The sequence below is a fragment of the Equus caballus genome, chromosome 17 (genome assembly GCF_041296265.1).
Source record: "Equus caballus isolate H_3958 breed thoroughbred chromosome 17, TB-T2T, whole genome shotgun sequence".
Lineage (NCBI taxonomy): Eukaryota > Metazoa > Chordata > Mammalia > Perissodactyla > Equidae > Equus > Equus caballus.
In genome coordinates, this window is record NC_091700.1 from 66,589,069 (window position 1) to 66,605,312 (window position 16,244).

General features: G+C 34.9%; 1 long non-coding RNA gene across 2 annotated transcripts in view; it reads right to left on the reverse strand.

Moving 5' to 3' along the window:
* The window catches only part of LOC138918537 (uncharacterized), a 114,564-nt gene that overhangs the window by 80,704 nt on the left and 17,616 nt on the right, over positions 1-16,244 (reverse strand). For both annotated transcript variants that reach the window (XR_011428011.1, XR_011428010.1), the window contains exon 3: positions 119-212. This is a non-coding gene — a long non-coding RNA (uncharacterized lncRNA). The remainder of the gene's footprint in view (positions 1-118; positions 213-16,244) is intronic.

A 16,244-nucleotide genomic window follows, 5' to 3' on the forward strand; every position in this document is an offset into this window, starting at 1 on the left:
TTAGTTATATCCAACAAAACTATAAATGTTGTAAAGTGAGGTTCTAATTGTACTTATAATTTCTCTTTACTAGAGACCTGGTAAAACCTCTTAACCGAAAATGGATAATAAAATATACCTGCTTTAGGTTTGATCTGGATTTGCCATCTTGCGTTGTTTCAGTTCTATTGATGGTCTTGGTGTCTGTGCTGTTTTCGTCCCCCTAGTGTCATCTGCAAGGTCATGTCGTCACAGTGTCAGAACATTTACTATTTAGTCTTTGTTTCCTTGCTCAATGTTCAGGTTTTAAATAGCAAATTCCTCAAATATGCTTTGCCAAATTCCTTCTACTCATCACCTTATCTTTCTCGAGCCTGTCTGAGCCCCATCCGTGTTCCATCCATACTTTCTACATTCTCCATCTTAATGCAATGCTGAAGCAGAGAAGGTAGTTTTAATATCCTTCTAGCAGGATTCCTAATTAAAGAAAGTCCAAATTGCAAAAGGAAAAAAAAAAGTGTCTGGATACCCCACAACGGGGAGAAATGCAGATAGCGTGAAACACCCTAATATAAAATGTCTTCCCACCACCCCACACCCCCTCCTCAGCCCCTCCTCCCTCTGTTTGAGGGATATTTCTATTTAGTCATTTTGTGCCCAATATTATGTAAGTGAAACTTAGAAATGCTAAAGGGTAAAAATTGTATATTGCTTTATTTAAGCAATAATTTCTACTTTAACCACTAGAGGCCAACTTTCTCTTTTTACAAACATATCCTCTTATAATTTAGATTGCAAAATTAAACAGACTTAGAAATCGTATCATTCATGCACATCTATGAATCAAAGATAATTTTCACCCTTTAATTATTGAAGATTCTTTAGGCACCCCTGCTTTTACCCCTATTAATCTCCTTGTCTCTACTGCATTTTCTGCTCCATGCTACATCTGTTGAAATCTTTTAATATCCAGCTAACATATCACTTCCTTCACAAAATCATTCATCATTATTCCAGTTGTTATTTATAGATCTCTTCTCTTATTCAGAAATACTGTAATAAACCACACAATTAACACAGAAAAATATTGTGTATTTGCTAATTTTGTACATATGTTATTATTAACACCCCAATTAGACTGTATCTCTCTTATCTTTGTGTATTCACCACAATATTGCGACACCTATGAGAGTGATCAACAAATAAAGATGGATTAGTTGATTGATGGATTAAAAACATCAAAAATGGATTGAACACAAAGAAGGAAGAGGAAATGCATTATGAAATGCTGATAAAAAAGTTGAAATATTTTAGATAGATACACGAGTAGAATTATGATCCAAATTTATTTTTAAAATAAACTTTGCTGAAGCTGGTCCCATGGCCTAGTGGTTAAGTCTGGCACCCTACACTTTGGCAGATGGGGTTCAGTTCCTGGGTGCACACCTACACCACTCATCGGTGGCCATGCTGTGACGGTGACCCACATACAAGAGGAAGATTGGCATGGATGTTAGCTCAGGGCAAATCTTCCTCAGCAAATAAATAAATAAACAAATAAATTTTATTAGAATGCTAAAATGAGGGAGCTAGAAACTTGGAGAGGTACATTTACTACAAATAGAAATAAATCCTCTTTCCAGCAGGCCCTGAACTATGAAATCCCATACCAAGAGGGGAAAAATAAATGAAAACAAATGAGGTTCAGGAGGAGTTTGGCTAATTTAATTCATGCAAGAGCTATAAATAGTTAATATTTACACAGTTCTTATCACATGCCACACACTGGGTCAGGCAAACTGTTATTTCATTTGACGCTCATGAAAAGGTAGATCTATTATCACCCCTATATTACAGAAGAGGAAATCGACATACAAAAGAGGTTAAGGAATTAGTTCAAGGTAGCCCAAAATGTATTGAATTCTTAGTTTTACAAAGGCACTAGGCTGCAGACACAGAAAAATAAACGATGTTTATACTGGTTTGGAAGCTAAGATAAATGAAACAACCAGAGAATAAAAACTACATAAGCGTATATCCCAAATTGTTGAGAGAAAAAAATTCAAGGAAGTTGTAAGAGTAGAAGATGATCACTCTGGGAGGAGAATTTTTGGAGAAGATAAGTGCCGAATTAGCTGCAAAGGGCCATTTAGGACAGTGTATGGATGAAATTTAACGATACGCTTGTATGGATGGGGTGTGTGAAGATACACCCTTGTCTCCAAAAATTTTTCTGATTTGCTCTTAAAACTATATTGAAACTTAACACGTTCAAGGCACAGAACTTAGCTTGGCATACAGTAAATCTTTATTTCTGCAGAAGAATCAGTATTACCTATATCAAAACAGGTTTTTTCCTTTGAAAATTTGTAATAATGCTTGCTTCAAAATGATTACTAATAGAAAACAACAGAAAATGAATAAAAAGAAACTGAAAATTGCTTCAAAAACAACTTAGATGCCAAGAAATTTAAGAATAAGTTAGAACATTTTGAATAGTTTTACTAGTTTGACCTCATTTCCCATTTTTCCTCCAACATGAAATACAAAATATTGCGTTGTATATTGGTTAAAAAGTATGTATTGGTGTATGAATAGTTGTGAATTTCATTATTTATTGGAACCTTTAAACTTTGAAAGATCTTTTTGTAAATTATTTATATAAAATATTGTGATAATAGTAAAATTAATAACATCAGGTACTGAAAAGTCTATCAACTTTGCTTTCCCAAATACATATCAAGAGAAAATGAGCTCACATAAGATCTTGTGAAAGGTTCTTGTTGAACATCAGCAAAAAAAAAACGCTGGCACTATGGTAAAATAATGGGATGAGCTCATAAGAGTTTACAGAATGCCTTTTCTTGGAAATCTTACCCTAAAATCACTTATTTATCTGTTTTTTTTAAATTGAATAATTACTTTTCTGAAAGTAGAAGGTTTGACCAAATGACTGTTCCAAGATCCGTCAGAAGCAATTCTAGTGTTGTCTTCCTTTTTCTTTTTATTTGTGCGCGCATGTGTGTACATAGACATGGACCAAATGAATCCCAGTATTTTTCAATGCTTATATTATGACTAAAAGTTATATATGTTCTAAATATCCCACTAAAGTTTTATTCCTATGAATTGAGCTTTAAATCTCTCGGTCAAGTTTCCAACCATGATTACGCACAATGATCCAATTACATAGTTTATGAGTTAATTTATTAATATTAATTATTGTTCATGTAAAGCTAAAAACTAGGATCTTGAAAAAACTAACTTTAAATGCAATATCACAGAGCCAATATTTCAATAGTAACATGCATCAGGTAATAAATAGCCCCCTTTGATCATTGTTTTTAAAGTCTCTTGAACCATGCTTTGATTAGTTCTATTTAATATTTAACATCTGGTTAGTCAATTTCAATCTGCAGGAAACACTGCTGGAAAAATTCTATGCTGACTAAATACATTTATAATACTACAAAGCTGACATGTAATTGATTTTAGTTCCCATAAAAGGATTATGTTAACTTTCCTTAATCTATATATTTGTATTTTGTGCAGTCTAGTGAATTCACACCAGAGATGCTAAATTTTTATTTCTTATCAATATTTTATGTAAAATTGATAGGATTATATTTTAGGCTAAGTACCACTTTCCAGTTTTTCCCTTGAAAAGAAAATAACATGCTAAAAAATATGACTGCACAGTTGTAGCACTAATGTGATAGAGCCTGACTGGCTGGCTGCAGTACCTCTAGTCCATTAAAAGGTATACAGTAGTAAAACATTTGCTATAAGCTATCAGGCCCCAGAGAGATTTTTCGACTAAAAAAAAGATACAGGGGCCAGCCTGGTGGTGTAGTGGTTAGGTTCACCACTCTGCTTTGGCAGCCCAAGGTTTGCAGCTTCAGATCTCAGGCACAGACCTACACACTGCTCATCAAAGCATGCTGTCGTGGCATCCCACATACAAAACAGAGGAAGATTGGCACAGGTATTAGCTCAGGGCCAATCTTCCTCACCAAAAAAAAAAAAAAAAAAAATATATATATATATATATATATATATATATATATATATAAAAGTTTTTATTTCCCACAGCTCTGAGTTTGGTGTTTTTTTTTAAATATTGTCTAATTTAGGAAATTCCAGATTTTCTCATCTTTAAATAAAGTGTGGCAATGTTTACAAAGTATTTTGATTATCACTCATTTAATACTATTTCATATTATTGTATATTAAGACATGTAAGTATGCCAAATTTATAATAACCATTTTCAAGTCAGTTGTGAACTTTATAAGACAGAAATTTTGGTTTTATCTTTATAACACTGTCACAACTGACAGAGAAGTTAATTTTTTTAGATACATAAAACTTACCTTTCCTATTTGGTTTCAAATACCCAATATGTTGAAATTGGTGATTTTTCTTTTAATTTCAGGATTCAGATTCACCGTTGTGTGTGTTGACGGGAGGGTATAATCACAAAGCAGTATAAAATTTATGAAGGCAATGTCCAAATTTCAACTCTTTCACTAATCTCCTCTACAGATCATCTACCATTATAACTGTGACAAGTTAGAAAGGCACTCCATTACAGAAAAAAGAAATATTTAAAGCAATACTAAAAGACTAATAAAACTTTTCTTTTTAAAGAAAAAGTCACCAAAGATTGTAATCTCTGGCAATAAATACTCTAAAGGAAATAAAGATCTTTTTGTAATGACAGCGGTTGGCTGTTCCAACTCTACCCAAGTTTTCCATAAGTCTGCAATAAACTGTGTCTTCTACAGGCTCTTAGATACTCATAGTGCTTGGACAAGAGCACATGCTTGAAAAATAAATACTAATAAATAAATATTGTGCTTGATAAATAAGTCTTAATGGATAAAGTGTAATGAAAGTTTTATATATAATAAGTAATTCTTTTTTAAAATGCACATAGTAAGAGCTAATATAAGAGGATTAACAGTATTGATTATTAAATTCAACATTTGCTTTTTTCTAATATAATTATATTATGTTGCTAAAATAAAACTGGTTATGTTGCTGAGATAAGACTGATTTTTGTTGTAAGGACTTTGGCTTTTACTCTGAGTGAAATGGGAAGCATTGGAGAGTTTTGAGCCAGGTAATGACATAATCTGGTAAAGGTTTTTCACTGTGGCTCCTGTGTTGAGACTAGACTGCAGGAGGCAGAGGTGGAAGTAGAGAAACCAATTAGGGGGCTAATGCAATAATCTAGGTAAGACATGAGGGTGACTTGGACCAGTGATGGAGTGAAGGAATTAAATAGTGGTTGGATTCTTCACACATATTTTGAAGGTACCACTAAAATATTTGCTCACAGAGAAGATGTGGTCCAAAGGAGAGAAAGGAGTTAAGGATGACTCCAAGGACTTTGAGCACATAAGAAGGCTGAGTTTAAGATGCTTGTTAGACATCAAGTAGAGACTGTGAAGGCAGTTGGACACATAGGTCTGGAGTTCAGAGCGCCACTAAGAACTGTGAAGATTATTGGACATGAAAGGTCTGTGAAGTCTCACTCTTCTGGCTTTTTTTTTTTTTTTCCTGCCTGGGGCAAAGGTCATTTAATACAGCCAGAAAGCTTACAATTGGTTAAAACTTGGAGGTTTGGAAGGATACTATATTCGCCTTAAACTATAATGACTTTGTCAATTCAAGTCATAGTTCAACTGTCACCTACTGTATTGGGGCGAGAGAGGAGAGCAAAAGAGAGCAGGCATTTTTATACAGTTATATTCTTTCTAACATCTTGTGGGATTCTCCGGAAGTGTATAAAATGGCAAATACATTTGTCGTAATTCCATTCCAATTTAACAATATTTATTGAGCATTTGTGATGGGATGGTTGCTAAGGGACTTACAAATTAAATAGAAATCCCATAAATTTTGCAAAAGTATAAAATATTATGGCTCTCAAGATACCTATGCTCTAAAGGGGAAATATACACAAAATAGGAGATATGCTTCAAAGGCAGTGGTTCTTAAACTTTAATGTGCATAAGAATCTCTGCACTCAACCCCAGGGATTCTTTTGGTAAATCTGGAAAGGGGCCTAGTATTTTATCAAAATTCCACGTTACTCTATTGAAGATAGTCTGCGGATCTAAATAAAGATATTGTCTTTCAAACGCACTTGATGAAAATTATCTGTATTTATAATGTTGTATGTCTAAGGCAGATATAAGGTGGGGTCAACCTGTTTCTTGAGATCTAGATTAGATTGGCTCTAATTCCAAAACACGGCCCTATCGAAGTCTGAAACCCTCTTAAAGATTTCTTTGTATTCTGGGGAAGTAACTTTTCAGACTTATGCTCAATTCTGCCTTTTAGATACCTGCTTCTATACACAGTTTCTTGTCTGCACAGTTTTACAAAGATGTGAACATTCCTCCGCTACCATCCTGTTCTACACACACACACACACACACACACACACACAGCATTAATAAATAGAAGAGATTTTACTATAGTTTTGAGAGGAAGAGTTGAGACAAAGAAGAGTAGACCCTGTAAAATAGTATTAACTTCGAGTTCAGCATGAGGTATCACATGCCCCACTCTCATTCCCAAGTCAGAAATTTTACTGACTCTAAGCTTTGCTAGAATTATATGATGCAACGTATTTAAAGCAGAAATGAGTGATATCTAAAATTAGTGTTTTTGTGGAAACATTGAAATATCAGATCATTCTCTAGAATTATCTCTTATTAAGTTAATATAAACAGGAGCTACTGTGATTTCTCAGTCTTAAAAAATAAATGACACTTAGGACCTCTCTATCCCTGAGCCTCTATGATTCTATGGGTAGTTATTACTGTTTGCTTAGAACTTTTCTCTAAGGCTCCCTAAAACAATGTATTTACATATGATATCTGCTCAGCTCAAAACTTGCAGTAGTAAGCAGTTCACTTAAAATTTTGGGACCTAAGAGACTAAACAGGAAGTCAGAGGAGCCGTATGCTACGGAACTGCTCAATCAACAAAGGATAATTTCAGAAGCTTGTCAGAGAACTCCGTACATACAATACCCATTTCAGCTTAATTTACAGTACCCACGGCAAGGGAGAAAAGGTCTCCAGACTCCTCTCTTTGGTATAGATAATGCCTCACCCTGATTCAAAGAGCAATATAAAGTTATACTGTACATAAAAATATAAACACATCAACTACATAATCAAATTCAGTTATACATTAGTGATCTACACAATGTGCTGATGAGTTATTATTCGTGAAGTGATTAGACAGATCAGAAGAAAGAGGGAATCATTGAAAAGGGCTCCACAGAGAAGTGGAGATTTGAAGAAGAGAAAGAGAAAGGATGGGCATATATTTTTAAAGAGAAATGGAGGAGTTAAGAGCGGAAGCTGATGACACATTGGTGAAGAATGACAGGGACATTTACCTGATTGAAGCCACATGCCTGCCCGTGTGTTATTGACAATGAGGTTGGGCAGTTTGGAGGGATGCAAGCGGCTATGAAGGATGTTAGAGGTTTAATTTCAAGCTCACGATTAGGAACTAGAAGATGGTCATTTAGGGGTTGGGGGGGATTCAATTCGAAATTAAGAAAGGAATAACCTAATTTAAAAAGAAAGGTAAATTGTGTTGTAAAGGCAGACTCTTGGAAGATGCAAATGCCTTCACAAGTTTGATGAATAAAAAACGAACACAAGAGTATTGCAGTTGTCCACAGAATAATAACAGCTAAAGTTTATTGAGAGCTTACTATGTGCAGGCACAGTTACAAGTAGCTGTACATGCATTAACTTTTTTCCCTCTACAACCTGTTTAGATAGGTATCATTATGACACCCATTTTACAGATGAGTAAATGGAGGCACAGGGTGGTTACATAATATGCCCAAGTTTGCATAGAATATAAAGGAACTGGGATTTGAACCTGAGCACTCTGGCTCCTGAATCTGACCTCTTAGCCACTGTAAAGGTGCCCAGGGATATAAAGAGAAAGAAACGAGAGCTAATAAACACTATCAAGAAAAAGCTGTAAGGATTTAAGGATCAAAAGAGAGAAAAGAACTGAAGATGACTCCAAAGTTTCCAGTGCAAGAAACAGGAAGTACTGATAGTGTGCTTGACAACTATTTAAGTTTTAAAAGTGTATTAGTGACACAGTAAGAGAAAGAAGTCATGATATATTCGCCAATCAATATGTGAACATCATTTCCTTTAATGTAAGGAATTTTCCATATTGAGAAAAAAATAGATTAGGAGGTGATTGTGCCTCTTGGTAGCTATATTTAAAGTATTGCAGCTATTTTTCATGTGAGATAATACTCTGTATTTATGTAGCACCTTTCTTCTAAGGAGCTCAAAGCATTTTACCACAACGCATTACCTTATTCATCCTCATAACATCCCCTTTTAAGAAAGGAAGTGTCAAGTATAATGACCACAATTTTACAGATGGGAACACTAAGACAAATGGAGCTAGCGACTTGCCAAGATCACAGAAAACCCTGTAGCAAAACTAGGGGTAGAACTTGTGCTTTTTTAAATTCAAAACCTTTTCCAATCTCTTCTCAGTGATATGGCTCAAATTTGTCTTAACTTTTGGCATTACTTTATCTGTAAGTTAGCATGTTTAGAATCATGTTATAATCTAGTATTATTTGGGAAGTGTGCATCATGAATTTGGTAATTTCTCATTGAATAAATCTATAAAATGGTAAAAATCAATGCTTTATTCTTTTAAAAAATCAAAACTCTCCTCCTCAATTAGGCTTTACTATGCCTTATTTTAACCCTAAAGAAGTTTTGATATGTGTAGAAACTTGAAAGTCCTGAGAAAATGCTGTCTTTTACTTGGAAAAATTTTAGTATATGTAAGCCCCAAATTATCAATAAATGATAAAGAAAAATAAGATAATGGATGCACGCATGTGCGCGCGCACACACACACACACAGGTGGTGGTAATATAGCAAGAAATCAAGTGATCTCTTTAAGGAAATTAACTATTTCCTCCTGACAATAAGAGAACAAACAATAATACCTTTAAATCTGGGGAAATATTTTAAAACTCAAAAATTATGTGATTACTTCTATATTAACTAAGAGTTCCATCTCATTTTTATTTTACTTGATTACAAATACAGTGCAAAATTAGCTGATAATCATATACTTAGGTCTTAAAAAAAGAGAGAGAAGACAAAACAAGAGCTGACAATTTTTTTAAAAAGAGCTAATAGAATATCTTCACTTTCAGAGTCCTTTAACAAAATCCGTATGTACACTAGTGGGTGGTGAACACAGTATACGGTACAAGTTGCACCATATTCACAAGCCAGTCTAAGATCAAAGGCTCAATCACGGGCTGACACAATTCAAGGCAGGTATGCATTTTACTCTTCCTCCTTAAGTTGCACATGCTCTGCTCTTAAAATGTATAAGGCCTTTTAGAAATTCTATCACAGGTTGGCAGGATAGTCTAGTTCGAAAAGGAACTAGAACAGCTTTTTCAATGATAATCTATGAAAAGAACAAAGATGATGAAAAACAAATGATGTACAATAATCTGCCAAAAAGTGTATCAAATCAGATTCATCATTATCCCCAAAGTCAAGGAATTATTTGGGAACTAAGTTGTATTTCATATTTATATCATTTTCTATAACAGGTATAAGGCCTTATAGAGAAATGTCTAATATTTTTCTGTGCTGCAAGATTTCCATTAATAACTACTATTAACATACACGGACAATGGTCTACCATTTCCTAAAAAATTAAAATTCTGACTAATCAATGTGAGTTTTCTGAATGACTTGAATTATTATTACATGCTTTATGTTTTATAAAATGCCAAATCTAATAGTCTCAAAATTGGCCCTAACAAAAAAGTGGTTCTTTGAATCACACAAATGATACACTGTAAGTTCACTTACTTATTCAACAAATATTTCTCGAACACTTGCTATGTGTCGAGTATTGTTGAGAGCAACAGGAATAAAGCAATAAGTAGAAACAAAGCACTACTTTCCTGGTGCTCACACTCCAGAGTAAGACTAGAAAAAATAATTCATAATTAATTAAATTGTAATATGCAATATGTCTGGTGGTGATAATGGCTGAAAAGAAAAACAAACTGCTATGGAGTCAGAGTCTAGTAGAGGATGAAATGTATACTAGAACATTACGTCTTTGTGTTGCTTGAATTAAGTCAAATCTGGAAACCACCTAAGGAAACCTAAAACAAAAAAGTGTATTATACCTTGCCCTATCAGAAAAATCCAGTATAGTTAGAAAAACACATCTGTTTTGCCATGTTGTTAGTTCCTGGGATTTATTCCACATGAAGATGATGAGCATTCTGTCATTTCATTCATTCCATAAAAATTTATCGAGAACCTACTATATATAAGTCCATATGTTGAGGAGTGTGAGTGGTGAATTAGATCCAGATTTTGTCCTCAAAGATATGTACAGTCATGGGAAAATGAGACATGAGACACAAAAAATAATCTGAGCCATATAGGTGACATCAATGCCAGAACAAATGCAAAACGTTGAATAATTAATCACATATAAATCTTCAAGAGAAGCTTCGTGGGAAAGGTGGCATTCGAGTGGAATTATGGAAGATGAGAAGGATTTAGGCAAAAAGAACAGCATAAGCAGAAGTGAGTGTGAGAAAGGCCATGTAGTCCCTGGGATATGGAGCACAGGAAGTAGCTGGAGACGGGGCTGAAAAAGTAAATTGAGGACAGATCTTGGAAGGACTTGAATGAATAGGTTTACACTTTATCCTGTAGGTAACTGTGATTCACTGAATATTTTTGAACCAATACCAGACACCACCAGGTTTGGGTTGGAACGATGTCTCTGGCAGCAAGGTAGAGGAGGGATATAAAACGGAAAAGAATGAAGTTAGAAAGAGCGTTAGTTCTTAAGCTAGTCTCGTGGGAAATGGAAAGGCTCTAAACTAAGACAGCAGAAAGAGGAATTGAAAGGCTAGAATGGCTGAGACAGAATTTTTACTTCACAATCAATTGGTGGAGCATGGAGCAACAGAAAAGTCTTTTCACATATGCAAACAAATCTTCCAAATTAGAAGTAGGATACGTAAGCATCTCAAATTTTTTCTGGAATCAATTCAAATGTAAACACCTTGCTTACAAAGTAAATACAGCGCTCTACTTAGTAAAGTATATGTTGAGGTCATAGTGGGTACCCAACACTGCTAGGCTCTGTTTAGAATGAAAATAGAAAGCCTTAAGACAATTATTATCCCCCAAATAAAAGATACTACACTGTTGATGTCAGTATATAATAAAGAGTTTAATTACATAGTACAATCTAAAACTGTTACTGGGGCCCTAACAATTAATTTCAGCTCTTGAGTAATTGGTAGACACTATATTAACAAATCTTAGATTTAGTATCTTTGACTTTTTTGTTCATGGAAAAGGATAGAGAGTCAAATAATGTGATCAGTTTTTCCACTTGCCAGAACAACTACTCACAATCAAGAATCATTTCCTGTCTAGTTTCAGATCTTCAGAAAGAATAGGTACTTTTAACTTCCTATTAAAAAGAGTTTTCCAAAAACTAATGATTTTCAATGTCAAAGAGTCATTCTACTTAAATTACTCCTGGTTAACTTACTCTTTTATATTGTTTTAAATAATTCTACTCCCACCTTTTAACTTTCAAATATTTGTAGAATTTTATAATAACCCTGTAGTCATTACTTGCCTAGCTATATATTTGTCTACTTAAATCTTTTCTTATAAATTAATCCCTTCGTTCTCTTAATCATTGCAACTGCTTTCTCCTGGCCTAGCTCCAATTTTTCTTCAAATCATTTGTTCTGAGATACCTAAGTCTAACAGAATTCTAGGCTTAAATTTTATGTGGATATTTCCTTCTTTTTTATTTATCATACTACCTGTGTACGTGTGATTTGCTGAAAACCATTGCCCCATAGACACTTGGCTAGGCACAAATATACTTCATGACTGAAAGATAATCATAAGTTTCTCAAAGTCAATAAAGAAAAAATGTCCATTTTCATACATCACTTGTCTACTATTACAATATATCTAAAGTAGCCCACATCAGCATTAGTAAAGTAAGTTAGTTGAATTTGTTTTTGTTGTTTTTTTTGGCTTGACTTCAATTTTATTTTAGCATCATATGTTGCTTGCTTTGTCTTGGTAAAAACTGAATAAATTAAATTGGAACATTTTATTTCCCAAAGCATGTATCACCTAGTGCAAATGCATGCATTCTCAAGACTATTTTGCATGTTTCTCATTTTATATTATACCCTACCTAAATTAACATGTGGGCTAAGGAAATTTCGTTAAGAAGTGATGATCTTAGTTTCAACAATAAAAGGAAACTGTGAAATATTATTTTAAAATTTGCATTCTATTTTTGTTATGCTGCTTATTGTGATTTTTTAAATAGTATTTACCCAAATTCTAATAAAACCTGAATCTATTGATTCAGATGAGCACATAATTCTCAATAAATAGATAAAGCAATCTCATACTCTATCTCTGGATTTATACACATTAAAAATATGTGTTCCCTGTGCCAGGGAAACAATCGATCCTTCACCCATGTCCCAACCACGTCTCAGCAGCACAATTCATGAAATTATATTCTCCCTTTTGCATCTAAAATCATGTGATGGAGAGATTTTTCTTTCGCCTTTTCTTCTCTCCACTTCATAATCTCTTGAATCAATTTTTATCCATACTGAAAATAGTGTCTTCCTAATTAGAATCTGAGCTCCTTTCAGGCAAAAACCATATTTTAGTTTCCCTAGCACTTAGCAGAGTATTTGGTAAATACTAGTTGTTCAATAAACATTCACTGAGTTCGTGAAGCATGAATTAGTGAATAAATCATGATCACTTCTCCAGTGCTGGCAATCTATGCAAAGATGGAGACAGTATTTTCAGAAGGAATCTTAAAAAAAAAAGAAAAGAAAGTGGGCTTTTATTCAGAGAGTAAAATTATCACATTGTTTTCTTCCTTATTTTTCCTTTCCATTTTCTCTGAGTTCTAGGAATCAGATGTGTTCCAATGTATGTTTCTAAAATCGTTGGCCATTTGATAGTAGTAAATCTCAGATGTTAGAAAGCAACTGGTGAAATCTGAATAAATTCTGTAAACTGGAGAGCAGTGCTGTATTAACTGTTAATTTCCTTATTGCATACTGTGATTATGTGAGATAATGTTCTTGTTTTTAGGAAATACATACTGAAGTATCTAGGGTAAAGAGACATTACGCCTACAACTTATTCTCAAATGGTTGAGAAAAAAGTCCATATATCGACAGAGAGATAGACAGAAACACAGAAACAGAGAAAAAAGAGAGAATGATTAAGCAAGCGCAGCAAACCATTAACATTTGGACAATCAGAGTGAAAGGTATATGAGAATTCTTTGCACTAATTTATGCAACTATTCTGTAAATCTGAAATTACTGTATTTCAAAATAAAGAATTCTTTAAAATAATAGTGGTTAAAAAATGATTAAAGAATTTAGTGATACAAACAAACTTTAACGTTTGATGAAGCGAACAGTCTCCATTGGAAGAAATGCAAAACGGGGTGGGAGGCAGGACACCTTTATAGGATAAAGAATAAAGTACAAGGAAGAGAAAAATAGAAAATATCTGATTGGCTGGGGCCATGTAGTCACCCTTGTTTGGGGTCAGAAGGAACAAGGAAGTAAGTAGAGAGCTCGGAGTTGGGTTGGCGTCTGGGGATTAGCTGACTGCATATGCTGCATTTCTGGTCAAGTAGAGCATTTACCGGGACGCGAAAGTTATCTTAAGTCTCGGTTTGCTGACGTGGCACCCCAGGCAGGAGTGGCTCTCTCTTAGGTCTAGAAGTTTATTTCAACAGTAGTGTTTATTTGATTTGTAATTTATCATTTATGAAGTTTTTTCACATTCTACATTATCTCACTGAATCGTCCTTACACCATTTTTTTTTTTTTCTCTAAAAAAGGAAACTCAGAGAGTACCTACATAAAGCGTCATAACTGGGAGTCAAAGGCTTGCATGCAGCTTGAAGCAAAGAGTTATTTGTTCTACAGACCATTCTGCTTCTCTATAATTAAAAAATTACTCAAATCAATTGCCTTGAGGTGTTTTAAGAGTTTTGTGTCATTAAGGAACATTTTTGTAAACAATTGTTCAAATAAATAAATTTAGCGTGGTTTCTCCACATCCAAAAGCATCAGAGGTCTCATCAAAAGCCTGTTGATCTGGGGCTGGCCCAGCAGCGCAGCAGTTAAGTTCACACGTTCCACTTTGGCAGCCCAGGGTTCACCGGTTCGGATCCCAGGTACAGATGTATGCACTGCTTTTCAAGCCATGCTGTGACAGGCATCCCACATACAAAATAGAGGAAAATGGGCACAGATGTTAGGTCAGGGCCAATCTTCCTTAGCCAAAGAGGAGAACTGGCAGCGGACATTAGCTCAGGACTAATCTCCTCAAAAAAAAAAAGCCTATGGATCCTACCACTGCTGTATTGGGCCCATCTGATCTCCCTTCACACTCATCCACAGTCCCCTCCTGAGCACTGTGTCATGGACTGGAATCACAAGTATGTGATGACAGCAAATATACTCAGATTTTCCATGAAACCTGATCAAAAAGGAATTGGGCCAGGGAGGAGTGAAATATACTAAACTGAGGATATAGAACACTTCTGGTTTCTGAAGTGGCCCTGAACACATCTCATGGTACCTAAGTGCCTTGGACGATTGGGGCTGTCTCAAGGGTGATCTCTTCCAGGCCACTCCATATCCTTTAATTAACTATGAACTCAAGTGGCCAGAAAAAGTAACCACAACTCCACACATGTCTCTCTGGGATTCATTTACACACTAGAAGAATACATATGAATACTTTTACTCAGACTTATTGATTTCCATATGCCATGCTTTAGTTTCAAGAATTATTTTCATCTCTTTGATTCAAGACTCTTTCTTGAATGTTTTAACTACTTCCCAATCAACCCAAATATTCCTTCACTTTTTGCTCAAAACACACTGATTTCAATAATCTCAACTGTTTCAGGATTGTACACACTTTGAAGGCAGGATAAATAAGTGTGCTAAATGTGTAACCAGAGGCCCTCCAGGACCAGTTCACCAGACCCCGTCTTATCAACAGAGTAATTAAGAGTGGTTTTTCAGGAACTGAGACCCCTTGTCCAGTTCAGGCCCATTGAGACCACCAACCTCTCAACTGGGCCTGCGCAAATGCTGGATAAGTGACCTTTTTGATGTCAAGGAGCTAAAAACTCCACCCTTGGATCATGGCAATGCCATCATTTTACGAACATGTGTCCTATGAAGAGGCATGAAGCTTGACTACGCTTGTGCAGCTCATCAATTACCTTCCTTCTCTTTGCCTTCAATCATCTATCTCCACACTTCTGACAGCCCTGCCCTTCATCCCATAAATTGTGCCCCAAGTCCTGCATCAGAGAGACAGATCGGAGAGCATACGCCCCTGTCTCCTTGCAGATCAATCTCACAAAATAAAGCTACATTTCTTCTCCTAAAAGCTGATGCCATAATAATTGGCTGTTTTTATGTGCATCGGGTAAGAAACTCCATTTGTGAGGTAACAAATGAAGTAAATTTTATTACGAAGAAAATTATTTTTCCTCCATTTTGGGACTGCTCACCTAAATAGTTAAAGCTCTTTCCTTTTCTCTCTGGAAAGATTGACCCTGAACTGACAACAAAACCCTAGGTGGGATATTTAAATCTTAAGTGAGTGGTCAGTTAAGTGCTTGTAGAGGTAAAAGGACAGATAGCATATTTGGTATGCTAATGGAACCTATTTACTTCAAGGAAAGTGACAAAAACATCAATCAACTCAGAAGAGGCTATTAAGGATTGTTAACTCCCATTCAGATGAGCAATGATTTCCACTGGGATTTAAATAAATATTCATGAAAAAGACCAATGACAGAAATTCCACCAAAAAATCATACCACGGTTAGGTTTCTACACAGTTTATGGCAAAACTTACTTGGCTCCCAATTTCACAGGAGCTTTCACTACTTGGGACACATTCTCTCTTTTAAAATATCAACAAAATTGGCATTCTTTTTCCATTTTAAACCCAAAACACACTTATTTAAAATTATGCCCTTAAAGAATCTCTAATTCTCAAAAGATTATATAATATCTTCCCCAACCACAAAAATTACCCAATTGCTGATACATTAGTATTATTCAGAATGTAC